Raw genomic sequence first — 25,000 nt, forward strand, 5'->3', positions numbered from 1 at the left:
ATGAGGAACAGTGGAGCAACACTGCACAGAACTCTTCACCCTATCTGAAAGAGTTCCATTTAGAACCTGTGTCCCAGATACTATGATGTCATTTAAAATGATTGACAGGTTCTAGGTATGTACTTTGATAGAAGTGCAGCTTGTTGTAGGGTTCTATCTAGAACCTTTTTATGTGAAACTACCTGTATTTTCAATAGAAGTTCATCTTGTTGTAGGGTTCTACCTAGACCCTTTTTCTCCTTGGATCGCTTTCTGATAGAAGTACAGCTTGTTTTAGGGTTCTACCTAGAACCATTTCTACTTGAACATTTTCTATTTCCAAACAAAAGTTCAGCTTGTTTTAGGATTCAACTGAGAAAGTTTTCTACTTGATTTCTACTGTTTTTTCGAAGTACAGCTTGTTTCAGGACTCTACCTAGAACTCATGACTGTTTCCAACAGCAGAGTTTTGTTGTAGGGTTCTACCTAGAACCTTATTTCTGATTCGGTTCTGTACATTTTTCCAGAACTTTGTTAGTTAAAAGAAAAGAAAGTCACACACTTCTGAGTTTCTTCCTTGGTCATGGCTACAGCGAATGTTTTGATCCGTCCTCCATGTTCAGATCTTCTAAAGATAAACAAACAACGATGTCAAGTGACCACATGAGAGAAACATCTCCTGACATCTACTCGTTTTTAGTTTTTCTCCGTGGCGTCTGTTTGAATAACGTCTCTCTTTATTAAACACGTTTATCAGTAATCTGATGTATATTTGATGATTAATATTGAACAAGCCTGCACAAAGAGACGTTCTCAAGGACGTTCTGCTAAATCTGGCCGAGTGTTGTTACAAATAATCAGTGAAATGTCAGAAAAACAACCCAATATCCAACGAGATCAGAGAGCTTTACGGATTTAATGCCAGTTACGGCAAATAAACATGACACTTCTATAAAGACTCGCGTCATATGGAAAGAAATAAAAGAAAACCTAAAAAGGCCAGGTAATTACTGCGCTTGAAGAATTTACTGATGTTTAGAAGAGAAAATTCAGAGCTCAACTCGCAGGAAGTAAAATGAAATGTCATGAAAATCAATAGCAAATGAAATTACCGAGCTCGGAGAAGACGCAGTTATTCGTTAGGAATATAATCGTGCGTAATCGCTCCGGTGGGATGAAGGGAGATGTCGTAAAATCGATACGCAATGAAATGAGTGAGCGTCTACCGTCTGTGACAAAGCCGTTCTAACGAATGCACCTTTCACACGCAGGGTATAAAGTAATGCATAAAACAAAATAAAAAAAATGCTTGGTCAGAAGGTGTTGATTAGTTTTCTGTAACAGCAGATCTGACTGTTTAATATTAATTTATATTAATATTAATGTGCTGGTTTATTGTTGCCATAGTAACAACTCATTCACAGGGTCTCATATGGTGGAGGCTTGCAGTAAACTGATATTATTATTATTATTATTATTATTATTATTATTATTATTATTATTATTATTATTATTATTATTATTATTTTAGTTTGTGGTTTTGCTCAAATTAATTTATTTATTTATTCATTTTATTTTTGTTTTGATTTAAATTTTTTATTTTTATTATTTTGTTTTGTAGTCTTTATATTATTTTTTTATTAATTCAATTTTTTTATGTCTTATTAAAAAAAATAAAGCAAAAGACTGGATCTTGTTTCACGACACCATGTGGCTCAGCAGGAATGTAACTCTAAACAGATAAAAATGTCCAAGTCTGGTTCTTGTTTTGTTTTGTTGTCAAATTGCTGTGGTGTGAGAAGAAGAAACTTCAGATCATGTTGTTATGGGAACATCATCATCATCATCATGATCTTCAGAATGTAGCACCATATCATAGGTACAAGCCCTACAGTAAAGTTTCATCTAGAACCCTAAACAGTTCTGCAGTGTCTCTGTAGGAACTCATGAAGAACACTGGGATTGTGAAAGAAGCTGAAAGCCTCGGCTCTCCGAAGAACCTCTGAAGAACCCTAATTCAGACAGAGTACAACTGTTAGTGCTGCTACGACGCTGTAGACGACCTTTAATCACACAGAGCTTATCTGTTCCACTCCAACAAACACACACACACACACACACTCCAAACACCTTCAAAACAAATCAATATGTCCTGTTTGTACTTCACAGCGCTCCTGAGGGCAGTTTGCTCGCTGCAGGCTACATTTGTGCTCAGGGGACTGAAGTTTTCACGTACAACCCGACAACAGAACCTTATTTTAGGGAAATCTGTCTTAAAACAGCGTTATTACATCACAAAAGGGAGGAGCCAATCGGATTCCGATATGCAAATGAGGAACACGGCAGTAATTCTTGGAATGTTTAGAATTCTTAAATGTTACTCGCAGAACTCTTAAACAAAGTGATTAGCTATCTCAAAGATAGCACCAGGTACTGCAGTGTCATTTGAAATGACTGACAGGTTCTAGATCTGGGCAGTAATGTGGAGTTTGGAGCACACACACACTTACCCAGGTCATATGTACACTCTTAGAACTCTTGAACATGGGTTCTTCAAGGGTTCTTTGGGTAATTATGGGTTTTTCGCTTGATAAAAAGGTTCTACTAAATTATTTTGTTTAAGGGTTCTACCCTAGAACTGTTTCTATTCCAAAATATTTCTGATAGAAGTACACTATTATCAATAAAGTTAATAATAAGGGTAATAATAAGTTAATAATAAGGTATAATGTACCTTAATAAGGGTGTATGGTTCTTTATGCAGTTAAGAAAACCAAACCAAAATCTGTCTCTTTCTCTCTTTCTCTCTCTCTCTGTCTCTCTCCCCCATTCTCTCTCTATCTTTCTGTCTTCCTCTCTTTCTCTCTATGTCTCACTCCCTCTCTCTATCTGTCTGTCTCTCTCCCTCTCTTTCTCTATCTGTCTATCTTCCTCTCTCCATATCTGCCTGTCTCTCTCTCTCTCTCCATCCCTCCCTCCCTCTCTCTGTCTGTCTGTCTGTCTCTCTCTCTCTCTCTCTCTCTCTCTCTCTCTCTTCCTCTCTCTATATGGATCTCTCTCTCTCTCTTTCTCTCTCTCTCTCTCTCTCTCTCTGCAGTTTGTTTAATCCCAGCTGTTCCACACAATACCCTGAGCTCATCAACATAGTGCCCACAGAGTCATGAAACACACACACACACACACACTCACACACACACACACACACACACACACACACCTGAAGTACCAGAGTCTGATGTCTGGAGGTCTGACGGCTGTCTGATGATAAGGACGGTGCACTCTAATACACACACACACACACACACACACACACACACACTCAGCTCAACACTCTACTGAAATCTGAGCAAATCAAACCATCGGAATATGAAAAGTGTAAAAAAAAAAAAAAAAGTAAAGGGATGAGAGAAAAAAGAAACACACGGAGAGAGAAATCGCTGGAATATTTTACAATATTCACAGCTATTATCCACAAAAATGGATACATTTAAGCTTAAGAAAGATGTGAATTGAAGCCATAGCATCATCATGATTCCACATTCCCACTTGAAAGCAGCTTTAATCAGCGTGAGGCTGTTAAATATTCATTTCCCCATCATGAATAATTCATGCAGGACTTTCTGTAGGAATGAGGACACTGGTTGCTGGTACCGGAGCCTGAGCGGCGCCCGTGGTTCTGCAGAGACAAGGTGAGGAACGTGGGTCTGATGTAGACACCTGAGCAACAAGCCCATGGACACCAGCTCCACTGACAGACGCTAATTATTTAACATCACACAGGGAAAATAATCAACATCCGAGCCGGTGTGATGAAACCCGGTCACTTTCAGCGTCCTGATTCCCCATAACATCACACACTTGTGTTAGGGTTCTACCCAGAACCTTTTCTACTCGGATCTCTTTCTGATAGATACAGTTTATTTTTAAAGTTATTTTAAGGTTCTGCCTAGAACATTTTCTACTCTAAACTATTTCTGATGGGAGTTCAGCTTGTTGTAGGGTTCTACCTAGAACCTTTTATACTTGAATCTCTTTCTCATAGACCTACAGCTTGTTGTAGGATTCTACCTAGAACCTGTTCTGAGCTAGACTATTTCTGATAGAACTACAGCTTGGTGTAAAGTTCTAGAGCATTTTCTAGTACTTGTTAGGGTTCTACATGGAATTATTTCTACACTAGATTATTTCTGATAGAAGTACGGCTTGTTGAAGTGTTCTGTTTAGAATCTTTTTTACTTTTGACTGTTTCTGATAGAAGTACAACTTATTTTAGGGTTCTACCTAGAACATTTTCAAATCAAACTATTAATCATAGAACCTCGAACTGCTTAGAACATTTTCCACTCTACTATTTCTTGGTGTAGATTTCTGCTTAGAACTTGTTCTACTCTAAATTATTTCTGATAGAAGTACGACTTGTTGTTGGGTTCTACCTGGAACCTTTTCTACTCTAGATGCTTTCTTATAGAAGTTTGCCTAGTTCAAGCATTCTATTTATCTAACCTTTTTTACTTTGTGATAGAAGTACCTCTTGTTGTTGTGGTTCTACCTAGAACCTTTTTACTTGAGGCTAAATCCAGTAGATGGTGAGCTTCTTAAGGGTTCTATCTAAAACTTTCCCTTTTATATATATATATATATATATATATATATATATATATATATATATATACACTATATACTCGAACCTTTAATACTTTGAAATATTACTACAGCTTGTTTTTGGGATCTGCCTGGAACCTTTTATTCCTGCTTAGTGATTTAACAATAATTACAGATGCTACTAATTACACAGAAACGCTGCATTGTTTTTTTTTTGTTTTTTTTTTATCCGTTCTCTCACTTTTGTTGTGGAGTTAAAGATAACTCCACGTTCAGGACGTCGACAGAGAACTGACATCAGAACCTCAGAACGTGACGAGTGACAGCCTCGTTCTGTTCAGGGGCTCGTTTTTTCCCTCTTCATTCCCCAGCCAGATCGACCCATCGACCAACACAGAGAGAGAGAGAGAGAGAGAGAGAGAGTGATAGGAAGCGACTGAGCGTTAAGAGAGACATCGCCGGGGGCGACAGGTTAGCAACGGGGACCTGGAAAAAACTCTGGTTTCTGGTTTCCATAGGAACCAGTGCATCATTCTGTATAAACACATACACAAACACACACAAACGGAGAAAACACACACCTTAAGTTTCACTGCGAGGCGAACACGAACTCACGAGAGAGTCGGGAGCAGAGGAGCTTAATTCCGAAAATATGAAAGAGAAGGAAATAAATAAATAAAGGACTTTGTGGTGCTAATTGTGCATTTCTGCTCCAAGTTGTTGTTCTCTTTGTGTTCTATTTGTGGCAAACACAACCGAAGGGGTTGAAAAAAGAAGTTTGCGAAACATCAGGAAAACTTTCCGGCTCCACGTTCTGCTTGTCTATCTCTCTCTCTATCTCCATGTGTGTGTATATGTGTGTGTGTGTGTGTGTGTCAGAAAAAAGAGGGTCATCGTAGGTCACTTTCAGGTCACCTCACACCCACCACCATGAGGAAATCTTTCCAAGTCCGTGATGGAAACTCGGGCTAAATGTGGGTTAAAGCCCCCCTTGGAGAGCTTCTCCCTCTGCTCTGTGTTTTAATGAGAGTCGATTTTACAGGTCATCACCCCTCCCCTTCACACACACACACACACACAGCCTGAAATGACGTTTTAATGTTTTGTAGGGTAATTAAACGGAAAAAAAAAATCCCCGACGCTGTTTTTTTGCCGTAGGTGGACGGTTAATGCGTGTGGAATTATATTTCGGCGCCGAACTGTGAATCTTTGAGTGTGATCTGGAGCCGCAGTGGATTTGCATAAAGTTCAGTGTTTAAATATGTATGTTAATAAGAAGAGGACGAGTTGAAGAAAGCGAGCGCATTAGCATGCTATTAAAAACACGGGCCACAGAACTAGCCCGTTTCTCTGACGCACGTTTTTCGGCTTGACGTGATTAATTACCACGGTTCTTTGTGGCGGTTTGCTTTCGGTGGACGCTTTAACGTTAAAGGAGAGAGTAACGATAATTTATTGTGCGTTTAATGAATCATTAATTACACATAAGTGATATATTATCCAGCTATTTTATGAATCTTTATAAGCCTTAGTTAGTGCTAAGTATTTAGCATGGAGTAATTGATTGGCTTTTAAAATGATAGCTGGGTTTATCATTAGCCGAAGGGCAAAAAAAAAGAGTCACACCGTGCATAAGTTTTTGCCCCCCTTGGTTATAACTCAATACTCTGACTATTAAACACTGGGGTTATAATGGCACACTTAAGAAGAGAAACTCTGACCGCTTTAACTCTTAGTAGGTGAATAATTAATAGAGTGGACGTCCGGGTCACGGCACCAAGAGGGTGGAAATTTGAAGGTCATCAGGTTGGTCTTCAGAAAGGTTTAACAATGAGCTTCCTTACAAAATAAAAGGGAAGGAGAGACATAAGAGAATGAGGATGTGAGACACTATATACCAGAGGTCCCCGACTACCAGGCCGTGGACCATTTGGAAACAGTAAACTTATTTTATTTATATAACTTAAAATTATATGTTTTATTAAAAGAAATTGCCAATTCCGCTGTGCTTCACTCCTGCATTTGACGCAGACGTGGGTTTTTCCAGTGGCGGGCCATTTCACACCTAGGCCTTCACTGGTGTCCTTCCTGAATTAATCCACCTCTATACCATCATTATGACGCCACCATGGGCGTCGCTAGGCCATTTTCTACTCAGGCCTCCTAAAATTCTGCGATTCCCCATAAACTCTACATTAAATTGGTGATCTCCTCAGTCCCCTTTAAATTTCATATGAAAACAGCGGCAGACTTCGGCTCCTCCCCGTGTTTCAGCGCGTCCTTCGTTCACAGAGTGAGCATCAGAGGACAAGTGTGTGTGTGTGTGTGCCCCCCTTAAAAATGAAAAATTCTAGAATCGCCCCTGGACGCCAAGGCAATAGATACTAATCAACCGTTAAATAACAAAGTAAAAAAGAAATTAGTCTACAGTATTTCACACCTCACAAGGAATAGTCAATTTTATTACGGTTACTTTTCTCAAAAAAGACATTCTTGATGCCGTATGCAGCAAACTGCAATCTCCAGAGGTCGCAGCATCCGAAATGAGACGCAGCGAATATAGAAACACTGTATATGGGCGGGTCACTGCCTCTGACTACTCCAACTATCCAATCAAAGGACGGGAAATTGCTGACGTAATCGTATGCCTGCTAGATGGCCCCAGTGACGCCAACTCGAAATCTGACTGGTTAATGTAACAGTTTCATTGCCACTTATTTTAAGCTCCGGGCGCCTGCAATATTGATTCTGAAGGCCTTAGAGTCGGGCAACACATGATGTCAGCCACTGGCTGAAATATGATTGGATAAATACTCTTATCATAAATATACACTACTGGAAGCAGCACAACCAAGAGAAAAGCTATGAAATGTAGAGAATAGACTATTGGGAATAATTTAATACACATTCATGGAAAAATATATTAAATATATTAAAATGCAAGTCAGTGATTCAGATCACTGCTGTTTAGGCCAGCAGAGAAGGCCTTACTGACCCTGACGGCCCACCACTGGGTTTTTCCATACATCAGTAATGCTGAGTTCACACTGCACGATTTTAGTCACCGATTAGTTTAAATCGTTAACAAATGCCCAAAATCGGAGGCAAATCAGAGCTCGTGCACGTGAGTGGCAATCGTGTGAATTAGACACAATCTAAGAATCGCAGATGAGTCGATATTTGACATGCTAAATATCTGGACCTGTCAGGCGACTCCAAATCCTGCAGTGTGAAAGGAGAGAGAGACACAGGGCAGCGGTCAGTTCGGGGAGGAGGAGTTATAGACCACAATATCAGCAATCATGGCTTCGGTTGGAGCACAATATTATAGTTTAATAGAGTTTATAGGTTTTATCAGGAAAAAATGCCTTAAATATAGTTCTATCAGAATAAATAAGCTGTACAATTACATCAAACAGAATTAAAGCAGAAATATTTGCTTGACCAGCCACATCAGCAGCAGCACATTGTAAAATGATTCATTTGGTCAACATTTGGAACACTGACCATTTTTGTGGGGTAACATTTCCAGTTTCCTGCGAGAACTCTTGCTTTATTTCATTATCATTTCTGGCGTACGTTTGGTTGTGAAAAGCAGTTTGCGGACCAGACAGAGTTGTGGGAGATTCTTCCTATTGTGAAATCATGCAGTGTGAACGCTCCTGATACTGATCCATGGTGTAGTGTGAACACAGCAGAGACTGAATGCTAACACAGATAGTCGTGTAGTGTGAAAACAACCGTGATCTGACCACTCTGAAAATCGTGCAGTGTGAACCCGGCATAAATCTAGCTAAAATGAGTTCCCTCTACCAACAACCTGCTGCCTTATAAAAGGAGTAAAAACCTGTGGGGTGTGCCAAAATGGAAAAATAATCATCTTCAGCTCCTGAGACTCGTTGCTTATGTTCCTATTAGAGCGAGGGTTTTGTTCCTCATGCAGATAATGACTTAATGAGTACTGCAATAATAATTACAATTTTAATTATTCGAATTTTAATGAATTAGTCTTCCAGTAGTAACTAAGTTGTGTAATAAATAAGTAATAAAAATCAACATAAAATCGACTTAAAAATTAACATAATAAAAAATCTTATTAATATGTGAGGCTTACTGTAACATGTTGGATTTTTTATTTATTTTTTGTCCTTTTATTTTACATTTCGGTTTGACGCCTGAGGAATTCAAGTGCAGGCATTTGGCTGTGTGTGACCGCTAAAGAAAGCACACACACACACACACACACACACACAATGGTTTCACAGGGAGAAGGAAAAAGAGCGAGGTGACTTTGACATGCCGTGGGTTTGTACGTGAGTCACAAAGGTTGTGTGAGCAATTGGGCTGAAAAGTAGAATTAAAATGCGAGGACCTGTGTGAGGAGTGTGAGACAGATAGGAACAGAATGATCTGCTTTCCAGCACACACACACACACACACACACACACACACACACTAGACTCCCAATTCTGTGTGCTGAATAAAAGAGAATGAAAAATGAGCTGCTCTAAATGCCTCTTGACTTTCTCTGACTTTTCAGCCGACCTCCACGGGTTAGCGCTGTTGATTAAATTTAAAACTCCATGCTACGCCATTAGCATTTACGCTTCCGCCGTGGCACGTGAACCTGCACCGGACATGTTCTACCCTGGCCCTTTGACGTCTGATCGTCCAGGAGCAGACGGTCAAGAGTGTGTCGGTGTTAAAGGGCTGGATTTTTTAATCAGAGCTTGTTGATTCATTTTCTGACAGAAGCTCAGGATGTGACGTGAAGTGAAGCTTTAATAATCTGCTGCTCGCTCTGATTAAGGTAATGGTTTGGTTTCTATAGTGACAGAAACTCATTCACAGGGACATTAAAGAAAGGAGTCTCCAGTGTCAGAGATGAAAAGTAGCCTTACAGTGAAATTCTTTTTGTACATATCCCATCTCTGGAGGGTTGAGGGTCAGAGCACAGGGTCAGTCATGATGCAGGGCCCCTGGAGCAGGGAAGGTTGAGGGGCCTTGCTCAAGGGCCCAGCTTTGGTAGTGCTGGGGCTCGAATCCTGATCATCTAATCAACAACCCAGAGCCTTAACCACTTGAGCCACAACCTGGAACTTTGGAGAATCTTCAGAACTTTAGGAGCTTCTCTTTTTGTCATTAACTTGAAAGCTGAGTGTTCCCTTCACATGTTCAGCAATGTGAAAGGAAGACAGCTGCTATAACCAAGCGATAACAGGAACTGAATTTCTATGACGGATGTCCCAAAGCATCTATAAAGGGTTAAAAATTATCATGTGTGAAGCGTTTGTAAGCTATATGGAAGAGTAACACACTTAAGAGAGTTGTCATGATTGTATTTGTCATAGAATGATTTATAAATGTGAAACCTAACAGGTTGCCTGGTGAGGATCTACACACCTTCACAGAAACATTTTAGAGATTTTAAGGTTTAGAATAAAAGTTTGTATTTGAATAAAATCGAAGCAGATGGTCTGGATTGAAGTGGTGCAGCTCTGCGAAGTGGAGTGTTCATGGGAGATTTGTGGAAGAACAGGTGTGTGTGCAGGTGTAAATGTTGTGTAAACCCATGTGTCTGTGCTTAACCCAGTTATGTTATATCCCACAATTCTGTGCGGGTTTGTTCGTAAGCTTTACTCCAGTATGTTTTACTCAAGTAGAAGCTGGAATGTTTGAAGATAACTGGTTTTTCGTTAACACACAGGCTTGTTATTTGTCACAGTGAAATTCTGTTCTTCACATATCCCAGCTTGTTAGGACACTGAAGTCAGAGAGCTCAGGGTCAGTGATGATACGCTAACTCGGAGCACACAGGGTTCAGGGTGAAGAGTTTTGCTCGAGGGCCCAACAGAGGCAGCGTGGTGAGCTGGGGCTTGAACCCATGACCTTCTGAGCAGTAACTCAGAGCCTGGTTCTCTGATCTATGTTCTAGAACCCTGTATATACTCCAGATTCTCCAGTATCAAATTTGAAAATATTGTTAAAATTGCATTATTTATTTATTTGTTTGTTTGTTTGTTTGTTTGTTTATAAATCTAAAATAAATACAAAAAAGTTTTTTTTTACACTTCTTGTGGGTCTCTGTCTTATGTCATCTTAAAAAAAATAAAAAATAAATAAATTTAATATATTTATTAAATGTAAATATTAATGTTAGATTTAAATAAATTTAATTAATAAAAAATAAAATTAATCAATAAATACTATTTAATTAAATTAAATTTATTTTTTATATTAATTAAATCCTAGTCTACTCCTCGTTAGTGCATAGAAATATAAATAAATAAATAAATAAATAAATAAATAAATAAATAAATAAATAAATAAATATTATTTAATTAAATTAAACTTATTTTTTAATATAAATTAAAACTTGGTCTACTCTTTGTTAGTGCACAGAAATAAAAATAAATAAATAAATAAACAAATAAATAAGTAGTATTTCATGAATGAGTAAATTATAATTGTTTGTAATGTACAGTAATGTGTAGTAAAATGCCCAATTCATTATAGCGTTATATACACTGTGCAATACAAAATGCAGTGTATGGTGTGTGACTGGAGTTGATGAGTCTAAGGTGGACATGTCCGTGTCGAGGAGTCTGATGGTGTGAGTGAAGAAGTTCCTCCTGAAACTCTGACTTTTCGACTACAGAAGTGTTACGGAACAGACCGTTCCCGAGGTGGGTGGAGAACGTAATGATTTTAGCAGCTTTGATTTTACTGCATGGCCTGGTGTCGATGTCGTGCAGAGAAGGAAGAGCAGATCGGGAGATGCACTCAGCTACGCGCTCGGCTCTCTGCGGGGATTTGAGCAGATTCCCTACCATGCTGAGATGCACAGAGTTAGTAAACATTCTAAAGTCACAGTTTTCAGGATCGCTGAGGAGACCCTGACTCTCCTGAGCAGTCTCAGTGGTTGTTCAAACCGTTGTTCACCTGAGCCTGGAGGTGATGAGTCCAGGGCAGGTCCTTCAGACATGAACTCCAAGGTACCTGAAGCTACCGTTAGCAAAACTTCGAGTGTTGAGTGCATGAAGTGTCCAAAATTTCACACTTCATTTTTTTGCTTGAATAAGTGCATTATCCAGGTACTTGTAGCATACTTCTTCTTCTTCTTCTTCTTCTTCTTCTTCTTTTTCTCACTTTCTCCACAGGGGTTCTGCTGATCTCAAGTGAGGCACAGTTCTGCTCAAGCCTCTTCCTGAAGTCCGCAACCAGTTGCTTGGTTTAGCTGGCATCCATATAGACTGTTAGCATAGCAGTTAACTGCTAGTTCATCTACCGCATCATTGTCGTTGGAGGACACTGAATCGTTAAGCAAACTTCAGAAAGTAGAGCAATGGATCAGGACCTTTTCCTTCTCCCTGTTCCTTCTGTAAACTTTACATAAACATCTCCTTTCCAAAAACTTCACCATGACAACAATTTCACATGATTTTTGTCTCTGTTTGTGTGGATCGTCTAAGGTCTAAGCCCCTGTGTAAGCTTCTGACCAATCAGCATGCAGAACATAACAGCACTGTGATTCATTATAAGGTATAATATACAGTCTAATAATGTTCCTGGCTGGGTTTGAACCCTTCAAAAGTTACACTTTAATGCATAAATCATCTTAATTTTTTTTATCTGAGATCTTTAATCAGGCTTTTTTCCATAAAAGAGTTACTAAGCACTGAAGCTCGCCGCCCGCATGTCACTTTCTGAGCAGTAATACAGTAGCATGAGCTTGTTACAGCCTCTGTGAATAATAATAAAAAAAATGACACGTCTCTGATTCCATGAAGGTCTGACTGAAACTCTGACTTCTTTCTGTCATTGTCATCTCTCTGGGATCTGCAACAACCGCAGCCTTCGTTTTCACATCAGAAAAAAGCGAAAGAATGAAAAGCTGTTGCATCAACAGCCCTTTTCACATATCGATCTAACTGCCTTATTGAGCTTTTTATGCAGGAATAATTGAAGTCGCATGTGGCGTATGCGCCTCGCCTGAGCTGAGCGGTAATGAAGAGACAGGAAGTGGTAGGCTGCTGATTCTCAACAAAAACCCAACAAAAGAGCTCTCTCTTTCTCAACATTTCTCTCTCTCTCTCTCTTTCTCTCTCTCTCTCTCTTTTCAGACAGCTGATTATTCTTGTGAAAGGATTCCTCAATAGTTTCCTACACACACACACACACACACACACAATCCCAGTCCTTCATTAACAGTCACACACCTTACTCTGATTTCTTCTAAAGTTATATATTTGATTACATTCTTTGCTAAAGCCCTTTCCTAGGAGAATATTCCAGATAAATCTCAGTCGCTGTTATTTCACAATCATCCAAAAGTCGATTATTTTTCCGAAAGGCACAAAATCTTAGAAGGCTTTAGCACTTTATAGTTACTGTTAATGCTGTGGAGAACGGGTTCCTGTTATCGCTTACAATAAAGCAGCTATAAACAGCCAAAAAAAGATATTTTCATGCTACTAAAATAAAATGAAATCCTGAAACCGTCAATGGAGACTCCTCCTGTAAATGTTAAATAAACATCTTCTTTTATAACCATAATTTTTGTGCTTTTATAAACATATGAATGACAAAGTAAGGTCGGGTTCTGACTGTAATTGTGGCCAGTCCTCCAGTTCAACCCCAGACTGGTCATCTGTGTCCTGCCATATTAATAACTCCCCCAGGCTGCTCCCAGCAAATCACTGCAGCTGGCCTTAAAGCGCTCACTTTGGATCCAACATGGCTGACTAAACACCCACTGGGCTGCCCTAGAGCCAAGCGAGTCCAATCTCATGGGCAGTCCAGCCAAAGGCGCCAACATGTCCACAATTCTGGCTTGCACGCCCGTCCTGCTGCCCCAGAGCCAAAATGGCTGACGCTCAGTCCCTCAGGTTTGCCTCAGTGCCAGAGGCTCAGACCCACAAAGCTCAGACCCAGGAATCCGAGATAAAAAAGACTACATCTGGAGAGGAGACCCCGAGCGGTGACATGACCGCTTATTAGCCGATGGCAGACTGTTTAGCCTCCCAGAAGATCCAGTGCTTCCAAACGGCTTCAGCTCTAGCCAAAGCTACCACTTTATTTGCTTTTTTTTTCTATTTGGAATGGTCTTATAGATTAGCAAAAGTCTGTTAAATTGCGTTGATAAAAAATAAACCTTCTCATTCACTTTTCATGAAGATAAATGAATTATAAGATGCTTCTTCTGATACTAACTCTGAGAGATTGATAAATTGCTAAATGAGAACTCGAACATGTTTCTTGACCTTAAACACTGACCACACTGAGTGTGATGAACAGCCGGACGAGCAAATGACTGATGGATCGGTGCCGCGCCACGTTTAGGAGTTTAATCTACCCCAAACACTGCCATGGATGGACGCTGATGATGATGTGGTCCAATCTGGCTGCTATCATATCTCAGTTCAACATAGCAAGAACTTCTTGTGGACTCTTGGTCCAAAAAATGGAAACGAGACCCTGGGGTAAATTTGGGTAATTCTAAATGTGGGGCAAACTGGAAATGTTGCTGTTTAGGGTTTGGGACACTTTCCGGAAGTTTCCATTGCCGGCCCTGACTCTTCAAACATTCAGCCATACTGACCTGGCCTTGTCTGCTATCTACATGCTGTGATGATCTCCAGTATTTTCCTCATGTCTAAAGCCAGAATTGTTCTATATTCTGAAACCCCGAGCTCCAGTTAAAGCTGCTGTGCTCCAGCGTGACGCTCTGGAGTGAGCGTGGCTCCTCGGCAGGCAGGAACCAGAGTTCTGATGTGTTTGCTAATTACACTGGATTAGAAATGCATTGCGTTCTAAAACGACACGAGGTGGGCTAATTAAATCGGAGGTGATTGTGCTGTGATTCAAAAACGGATCTAATAAAGAGAGACAGTGTGTGACAATGGGATATGCGAGCGGCTCAGAGAGAAATTACAACAGATGAAAACTGAACGTGGCATAAATCAAGTTCAGCAAGAGAGAAAAAAATGACAACAAAGCAAAAAAAAAACAAGTGCCTTTTTATTTATTTATTTAGTTAGTTTTCACAGTTTAGTCTGGAAATAGTCTTGTATTCTGGATAAAAAAACTAACCAACCCAGAAACAATCTTTTATTTATTTTTTTATTTTTTTATTTTTTTATTTATTTACTCATTTAATCAGTTCTTTGTAAGCAGCCATACAATTTACATACGCTTCGTATCGGTCATATTGGTCATATTTTTGGGCGGCTGGAACGGATTATCTGCATTTACATTATTAATTATAACTTGCCTCTAGAATGAATTAAAATGGTATGCCGAGGTTCCACTGTATGGTTTTTCCCAATCTGTAGCCACAATGTTTTAATCACACAATGGTATAAGATGTTTTTGTTCACTGTAGCATTACAATTTCTCTCAAATCAAAGCAGTTCCAGCATGACAACGACTAACCCCTGTGTGTAACCCAGAGCATCATTAAGACATAATGTGGAGGTTCAGGTTGGAGAAAGTGGAAGAATTCGAGTGTCCTGCACAGAACTCTGACTCTGACTCAACACCTTTACATTTACATTTCTGGCATTTGGCAGACGCCCTTTTCCAGAACGACTATTTATCTCATTTATACAACTGAGCACCTGAGGGTTAAGGACCTTAACATTAACCTTAACCACATCCTACCTTTTGGATGAACAATGTAACACTACACTCACTACAATGTAACACTTATAACAATGTAATAAAATGTAACACTTATAACACAATAACACTCACCAATAGAATCTTCTTAACAGTGCCACAATCATTACAGTGATCTTAAATAATGTGGTTATTGAGTTCATGTGTTTATTTCCGAGAGGATTATTTTATTGAGATCTCCGCCGAAGCAGATTAGTGCTGTCTTTGGCTCAGGAGAAAAATGTCTGATCTGATTATATCACACAGAAACGATACAGATCTCTGCAGAGCATCTGCACATCAAAGTAAATAAATCCCAATTTGTCTCCAATTTTTTAAACAGGCTCGTTCTTTAGCGCACGTATTCCAATTTATATTTATTATAATCCCGCACATAAAACACCCCGGTAACTCGGTTCTCGCTAAGCTTTGTCCCGTGTCTCTCTCTCTCTAAAGTATACGAGTTAGTTACCAGGAAAGAAACGTGTCTGTGTTTAATGTGGGCGTTTATGTGCGTTTATGGCTTTTATAAATAGGTGTGTGAGTTTAGCTGCCTCAGCAGTCACGAGTCCAGATGGAAGCAGATTCTCACTGAGAGTCCAATTCATCAGATAGGGGCTCCTCTGCCCTGCAATTTAGCTCAGAGAAACACTGAGAGAAGGAGAATTAGATGCTTTATGGGAAACAATTGTCTGGGATCGTGCTCAAGGTGCCCTCAGAGGAATAAATATAAATAAAAGGGTCTCACACGGGTCAAAGCATCGATCATGCCTAGCGCGCCGAGTCGTACAGCGCAGCCTTTGTTTGGATGTTATGCATTATATTATTTAATCATGTATAATTATTATAAATTGCATCAGATGCCTCAGCATGGTACAGCAAAATTTCCAAGCACATGGTCGATTTCAGCACTAATAAGCAAGTTATTTAGGCTGTTAGGCTTGTTCAGGAAAATGAGATAGAGAGAACAAAGAGGAAAATGCTTTAAATACAATAAAACAAGCTAAGGACTAGAATTTAATACGGTCTCCCAGGTCATTATTTATTAGTAAGATGTTTTGGTTTGTTTCCCCCTATTTGGAATATAATAATATTCCACATTTGATATCAATGTACATCAAATGCAGCTGCGCTTATCATTATCCAGATTTTATGAATATGCAAATGAGAAATTTTCATATCTGTAAATACATTAAACGCTCTGCTTCCTCCTCCTGATGAACCTGGGTGGCATGCAGGCTGGATGGTGAGCTGCAAAATACAGGAAGTACAGGTGTCTGGTATTAAAGTAGACACTATATACACAAATGTCTGTGCACTTCTAAGCATCACACCCATATCTGCTTGTTGAGCAGATCTCTCCTCTCTTATCTTTCTACAAGATTTTGGAAAATGCCTGATTTCTGGTAATTCATTCAGTTACCAGAGCGACTCTGATGTCTGGATGTTGAGGAGATGCCAGTTCCAGTTCATTTCACTCGTGTTGAATGGGGTTGAGTCAGAGTCAGGGCTCTGTGCAGGACACTCGAGGTCTTCCACTCGAACCTTCACCTGAACACCATGTCTTACTTTTACATTTCTGCCATTTGGCAGATGCCCTTATCCAGAGCGACTTAAATTTTATCTCACTTTATACAACTGAGCAAAGGGCCTGGCTCAAGGGGCCAGTCGTGGCAGTTTGGTGGACCTGGGATTCAAACTCAAAGCCTTCTGACCAATAATCATACACTTTGACTACTAAGCTACCACATCCCCATGTTTTCATGGCGCTGCTTTGTGCACAGGAGTTAGGCATCGTCATGCTGGAACACGGTTCTAGCCTTTTTAGTTCCATCACTACACACACAGAGACTTCTACACAACTGTGTGCTTCCAACTTTATGGTCCAGTTATCAGATGCATGTCTGGTTTCGGTTATCTGACAAGAACCTGAGCTTACAGTAAATCCCAGCTCATGAATCGGTTCGCATAAAAATGTCCTGCATTCCTATTAGCAGTATATGAACTTCTTAAAAAGTGGGAATTAACCTGACCTGGTTTAAAAGTATCTGAGAAAAAACCTTTCTTTCTTTCTTTCTTTCTTTCTTTCTTTCTTTCTTTCTTTCTTTCTTTCTTTCTTTCTTTCTTTCTTTCTTTCTTTCTTTCTTTCTTTCTTTCTTTCTTTCTTTCTTTCTTTCTTTCTTTCTTTCTTTCTTTCTTTCTTTCTTTCTTTCATATAAAAATGTCCTACCACGTGTGAGACTGAAATAGAGACGGCTCCGCTTAATGTGATTAGATCTTTGGGGTGAAAAACATGGGAATTTATGTAATGATTTCAGTTTTAGTAATTGCCTCAAGTGTTCCTCAATAACAAATTTAGAAACTAACTCTCTCTCTCTCTCTCTTTCTCTTTCATTTCCTCCCTCTCGGACCTGGGGAGTTTTTTCCTCCTTCTTCTCAAACGCTCTGACACGAATCCGTACGCCTATCATTTATTTCCACCAGCATGCAGTTTATGTCTGTTTATGAAGTAATTGTGAAATTGATGTAAATATCCAGACAGAGGTGGAAGTGCCGAGAGCCGGCGGCAGCAGGGGGGAAGGATTTCTATTTATTTATTTTTTTTTTTTTTCCCACTGACGCTTTTTTGGAATTTAGGTCAGAGCGAGGATTTCGTATTAAAACCTCCTCCATATGCATGCTGTGATCCTCGCTGCAGAAATTCACTTAGAGGCGCCTGCCGTAATTGTGCATTGGACTTGGAGCTGAAAATTGGTCACAGATTGAAGTCATATTGCACACAGGGACGGGAGGAAAGGCTGCAGGAAGTCTACACACACACACACACACATACCAAAAAATTAATAAATAAAAAAATAAATAAATAAAAATCGAATGCAGGAAAGAGAAATCGCACTGATCTCTATTCCGGAATGAAACGAGGCACTGGAGGCTGGGCGCGGATATCAGTGTGATGAGTCGAGAAGGGGAATAGCCACAGTCAAGACACACACACACACACACACACACATTAATATATTATTCATTTCAAAATGAGTCATTTGAATGTAAAACTTAGTTATTAGTCTAATTCAGTATTTGCTTCATAACTAATGTAATATATAATAATGTAGAAATCTAGAATTTAGTCATTTCAAGTTAAGTAACTTAATTATTAATTTAACAAGTAATTAGTCTATTCTGTAACTCTGTCTCTTTATATTTATTTATTTGTCTGAATAATCTAATTTCTAATATTATATTATATTATATTATATTATATTATATTATATTATATTATATTATATTATATTATATTATATTATATTATATTATATATTTATGTATTTTTTATCTTCATTTTTCAGAATTCTAATAATTCCTTAACATTATTTTTGAAATAATTTGTTAAGTCTAATATAATAATTTCTTCTTGTTTTATATTATTTAATAATTCTAAAATATTATATAGGGTTCAGTTAGTAGTTCATTAGTCAAATTTATTTGTTTAATATGTATATATATATATATATAAATAATAACTATTAATTATAAATAAATATTAACAATTGAATTAGTAATATTATAAAAATTTAATAATAATATATTATTGTTGAATAATAATAATAATTATTATTATTATTATTATTATTATTATTATTATTATTATTATTAAGTTTGGTATTTTTTCAAATATTTTTTCATTTCTTAAGCAACTTTTTTTCATTAATTAACTGCTATTCTATACGATTGATTTCAAGCCCAATTTATATCCTAAACTTCAATTCCTTTCAAATCAACTGCATTTAGACATGAAAAGGAGTAGTCCAGAAGTTTTAAATCTGTCTGTTATATATATATATATATATATTAAAACAAAAAAATCAGTAAAAAGAAAGGAGCAAATACATGAAAGCCAAAATCCATGTGAAAGTATCAGACTTCACAAAAAAAGCTTGTATTTGATATTTGTTCAGACTCGTCCTTTGGCCCAGGAGGTGAGGAGCGACACTGCGCTGAGTCACTTCAAACAAAGAAATGATGCAACAGCGTGTCACCCAGAGAAAATGACATTCTCGCTTATTAGTCAGGGGGGCATCGGAGTCACACAAGTTGCGTCCTATTCTTTTAGCTCGCGAGCGGTGTGAAATTAGCTGGAACACATTTCCTTCTGCGTCTGAGGTGTTTTACATTTGTTCGTGCTCGCGCTCATAACAAACTGCAGCACAGACCCCATTTCCTGCCTAATTAAATTCCACTTTTCGGGCCAAACTAGTTCTCGGGCTACTTTTCGCCCCACTTTCAGAAGCGTAAACTAAGCTAACGGATTTCATTACGTTCCGTAGTGACCTGCTCATGGCTACGTTGTTGTCGTTGTTTTCCAGACGCTGTGGCGTTATTTAAAGCAGCGTGTTGATTGATTTTCTTGATCAGCAGCACTGAAAGTAGTGCAGGTTTTTACAGTAAGGCGTTTGTTCTAATACGTGATCATTTCTATAGTAACAGACCGTTCATGGGAACTTGTACTTGAGATTGAAGGAGTCTCCAGTGTCAAACATATCACCAGTGTCACGTTTTTCCAGCATGAACAACAGGGAAACATCGTAAACATTCTGCAATGTTAAATGTAATTATAAATGGATAAAAAGTACTGGGGTGGTGGTGGCTCAAGTGGTTAAGGCTCTGGGTTATTGATAGCATTCAAGCCTCAGTACCACCAAGCTCCACTGTTGGGCAAATGAGCAAGGCCCTTAACCCTCTCTGCTCCAGGGGGCGCTGTGTCATAGAATTCCACTGTGCTGTAATGTATGTGTGGCGATAATAAAGGCTTCATGTCCCTTAGTTCTTCTTCTTTTTAATGGACATTTAGTGAGGTATTGGAATATTGGAAAATAAACCTCACTGGCTTGGTAGCATTTTTTCTTCTTCATCATCCCACGCTGTCATTTATTTTCTGAAAATCAGCAGCACATGTAGCTCCAGTGTCAATAAATAAAAGATTTTAAGCCCTGGCTATAAGCTACGGATTCAAATTCCTTGTAAAGACCTTGTAATGACATTTTAAATGCTGCGTTTTAATAAAATTTTAATGCAAGTGTAAAAGGTTCTGTGAATTTTTCACAAGCCTGCATGTGGGTCACGTGATCTCAGGCGGGAATCTTACTTCATTTTGGATGAGGTGAAAGCGAGACTTTATGGATTGGAGCAGTAGTAGCATCGATCGGCTAGCTGATGAGTGATGGGGATCTATCTTGATATATTATTTTTGGTGTAGTGTGAAAGCGCTTTCTGGCTTTCGATCCTAGATGTCATGTGTCTTCAAGTATGAATAACACTAAATTTATGATAATTTTTCTAAATTCCTAAATTCATGTATACTCATAGATACACTAGATGCTCATAGATATACTAGATATACTCTTGTCTCCGCCCCAATTTTTCCCTCTAATTTGTATACCCCTTTTGTGTCTCACAGCAATTCTGTATTTCTTGTATTTCTTTACTTCCTCCCAGTTCCCTATATTCTATCCCTTGCATTCACACCTCCCGCTTTTGACTCATGCTGGTTTTCTTGTTCATGCGTCTAGATTACCCGTGTGTCATGTTTTTTTTCGCCTGTGCTTGCTCTGACTGACCCCCTGCCTGCGATACGGATAGTGATTCACAGATTTTTACCGCAATAAAACACGATTTTATGCGCTTGTGTCCATTACAGCTGGTCCGGAGCTCGCTTCATCTGATCCGCGGCGCGATCCGAATCGTGTGTGGGGGAGGCTATGAGGAACGAGACTGTGATATAACTTCCTGTTTCATGTTCCGTGATAGTGAGGGAAAGGGTTGTCATGGTCAGAGGAGGAAATAGAAAACATTCAATCAAACCAGATTTCCATATAATTCAGATCTGTAAATAATACAGTTGTGTGAAACATTGTGAAAAATTGGATGTCTTGTCCTGACATGCATGGATAAATATTTTCCGACATGAATCCACATCATCATTTGAAAGTTTCCCTACAGCCTACTGAGAACTGGTACTGAAGCCAAATACAGTGGAACCTTGGCATACAAATTTAATTCATTCTGGAGGTGAGTTCCTAAGGTGAAAATGTGTATTGTGAAACGAAGTTTCCCATAAGAAATAATGTAAATGCAGATAATCTGTTCCAGCCACCCAAAAATATGACCAATATTCCCAATATGAAGCGTATGTAAACTGTACGGCTGCTTACAAAGAACTGACCCAAGCCAAGCATTCCATGTCAAGGGTCCTCACAGGAAGTTGTGCCACCAAGCTTGGGCTAAAAATAGAACAGACCGCCCACACCACCGATCTGTCACCGAAAAATCACCTAGCTTTTGAACGCATGAAGAAGGCAACATTGGTATCGAGAACAAATGTAAAAACCACCCTATAGTAAGCCCCGCCCACTCCTCAGGAATCAGTCCTGGTTGTATTGAGAAAACACTCTAACATGAAGGCTCTTAATCCTTTAAGCATGTTTTTTTGGGAAGAGGATGTAGAAACAATTAATTAGTATGTGTCACTGTTGTCATGCATTGTTTCCATAGAAACAGGAGCTTTCTGTTTTTTTTGTTTGGAAAGTCCTTCATCAGCAGTGCAGCAACATGCATCAGATCGGTGTTGGTGAAAGCAAAGCGTTCGACTGCGTAAATGAGTTTTTTTTACTCGTTACACTGTTGCCATGGCAACTACTATCCATGGTATCAGAGATGTCGATCGTGTTTATTGCAACGATATTTCTCAGAGTATTTTCTGACTCCTGTCTTTTTATTTAGTTTTTTTTTTTAAAGCTTTCCGCTTAGGATGTTGGATTAATCCTAATCAAAAGACTTAGTGCTTATGGTTAGCTGTCTTCTCTCTGCCAATGCATTAGACTTGGTTGATTTTTCTCTCGGAAATAATTCCTCCTAAATTCCAACAACAAAAGATCAGAAATATGCCAAGCATGTAGGTGTTAAGAAAATATTCAGATATTATTCAGATTAGTGAGTAGCCTTGACTGCTCAAGGTTGATAGTCTGATCCAAATATATCATGAGAAATGCGGAGGACTCAATAAAATGCTGGACATTTTGCAAATCCGACATAGACTGCAGGTAAAGCATGATATTGAAAAAATGCTGATGTTCAGAACATCGTCCATCCCTGAAGTTCTCCAGAGAAGAACAGGATCCCTGGGTGTATTCACAGTTTTGCTGAACTTTTCATTTTTTTTCTTTCTTTTAAACCCCACCGGTTCTTCAGTTGTCCCTCTGGAAGAGCTAGGAATGGTTTTATGTCGAACCATACAACAGAACGTCTAATGAAAATCATTTACAGTGATCTAACCAACCCTTAAAGAACCCTTAAGGAACCCGTTGGAGTGTACTAAGCACCAAGACGTTCATTCTTCCCCAGTATGTGTTTAATCCCAGCTGTGGAGCAAATCCTGGGTTTAGTGGTCATGAGGAATAAATAGGCTACAAGAATACACAAGAGAATCTGAAGGAAACCTGAACAGACATGAGGAGAACGTGTGGAACTTGTGGACAGTAACCAGAGCTCAGGATCTGAACAGGGAGCTATAGATGGACAATTAATGGAAAATTGCTCCCAAAAGGAATCTTTAAAGAAATGATTGTGGCTTTTAGCATTTCAGGTTGTCTCACAGAGCAAACCCTTGTATGGTTCTACACAGAACCTTTAAACGTGTTTCTTTGTCCCTGATATTTTGAAGATTTTGAGACAGGTTTTAGGATTTATGAATAAAATTAAGACCAATAATTTGGAATTTGCAACACACACTGATCCAGATAATATATACAAGTTCTTCAAGAGTTCTTAAGGATTCGTTATTAAGGATATTCAAGTTCTTAAGGATCTTCACGGGTTTTTATTTTCTGCATACGGTTTGACTTTCTTATAGGGAACACTATGATGTAGGGTTCTACAGAGAACATTTAAAGATTCTTCCAGATGTATATAAAAGGTGCAGGAATATGCTACATGTGACTCCAGTCCTGACTTTCTGCCAAATAATCTCCTATTTAATAAGCACTGCTTTGCTGCTCCGGTCAGGTGACGTGTTCTTTGCACCATCATAACAGTGGACACGCTCTGTAGTTCATTCAAAGAGCAGTCTGATTGTATCTCTTGTATTTATTCTCGCTACTCATGCATCTCGTCCCCTGATGAAGTGTAACGTTATTGCCTCATTAATACATGCTGATTCCTTTGCGGCGTTTCTTGGATGAGGGTACGTGGAAGTCCTTGGCTGTCAAGTCCAAGGTTAGTGAAAGGCCTCGGGAGGATAATTAGCGACTCATTACGGACGGCCAGTGTGGAAAGACATGGAGAGAGATAGAGAGACTCTGGGGCTCCAGAACAAACTGCTAACTCAACTCCAAACTCATCCATGATTCACGATACACCGATGCTCAGGGATCAGAGAGAGAGAGGGCTCATTAATTGCCGGCAAAAACAGGAAGTCGGTAATTGTGAGGGATAATGTAGTGAAGCGGGACAGTTTAAGGGCGAGTAAACAGTCCAATGAAGCTGGTGTGGCAGACTCAGAGACTTTCATGAAGCATCGGTTTTCCCCAGAGAGAAAGGAAAAAAATGGAAATGCATGCATTCACACCCACATGAGGCATCAGGGTTGTGCTTAATTGCTGGACTTCATTAATAGAGCTGGCAGTGTGTGTGTGTGTGTGTGTGTGTGTGTGTGTGGAGTGTGACTGGGCCGCTCGCCAGCGAAACCGAAACAAGACGAGGTCCGACACGGATTCCTCGACATGATGAACTAATGACACTGTGTGTGTGAAAAAGCATTTAAAGTTGTGATTGTGTTCAAATTTAACTGCCTGCTGCGATAAAGTGTGAAAATGTCTGCAGGGTTTGTTGGTTAGTTAAACATTAGAGTGGTGGTGCATGTCGCTTTTTTATTTATTTTTTGTGTCTCAGATAATTATTTTTTTCCAGATTTCCAGATTGCATCACTGATGATGAAAATACACCAAGATTAGTCCATCTATCTCTCCACCTATTTTCTCTTAGGGCTTAAGACGGGAACATTGTGTTCGGGGGACATCCTGGACAGGCGCACACACACACTTTGAGAGATGCAAGTTAGCCAACACCGCATGTCTTTGGACTGGGGCAGGAAACCAGAGAACCTGGAGGAAACCCCTGAAGCACTGGGAGAACATCTAACCTCCATGCACACTCCATGTCAAATTCGGTATCAAACCCCTGGCCTTAGAGATCAGAACAGCTTAATTCTTTGTGCCATGGAAATATTCCATAGTATTCGGTGGTAGCTCAAGTGGTTAAGGCTCTGGGTTGTTGACCAGAAGATCAGGCCAAGCTGCTACCATTGGGCCTTTGAACAAGGCCTTCAATCCTCCCAAGGATGGGATTTGTGAAGTAATGTATATGTCAAAAATAAAAGCAACGTTGTCACTTGGTTGTGGTCACTGCTGCTGGAGATAGATCTGCATGGTCAGCCTGTGACCCAGAGGACTGCTGTGAATAGAACCACTTGGAGACTATTACACCGTATCTGAACTGCTGTTGCATCAGTCAGCTTTCAGCAGGAAGACATTAGTGCTAAGATTCAAGATTCAAGATTCAAGAAGCTTTTATTGTCATTTCAACCACATATAGCTGGCACAGTACATAGTGAAATGAAACAACATTTCTCCAGGACCTGGTGCTACATAAACATACAACAACAAGTTCAACACAAAACAACAAACAACACCACAGAGCTAGGACAGAA

This window comes from Hemibagrus wyckioides, linkage group LG08, assembly GCF_019097595.1.
Source record: "Hemibagrus wyckioides isolate EC202008001 linkage group LG08, SWU_Hwy_1.0, whole genome shotgun sequence".
NCBI classification, from domain to species: Eukaryota; Metazoa; Chordata; class Actinopteri; order Siluriformes; family Bagridae; genus Hemibagrus; species Hemibagrus wyckioides.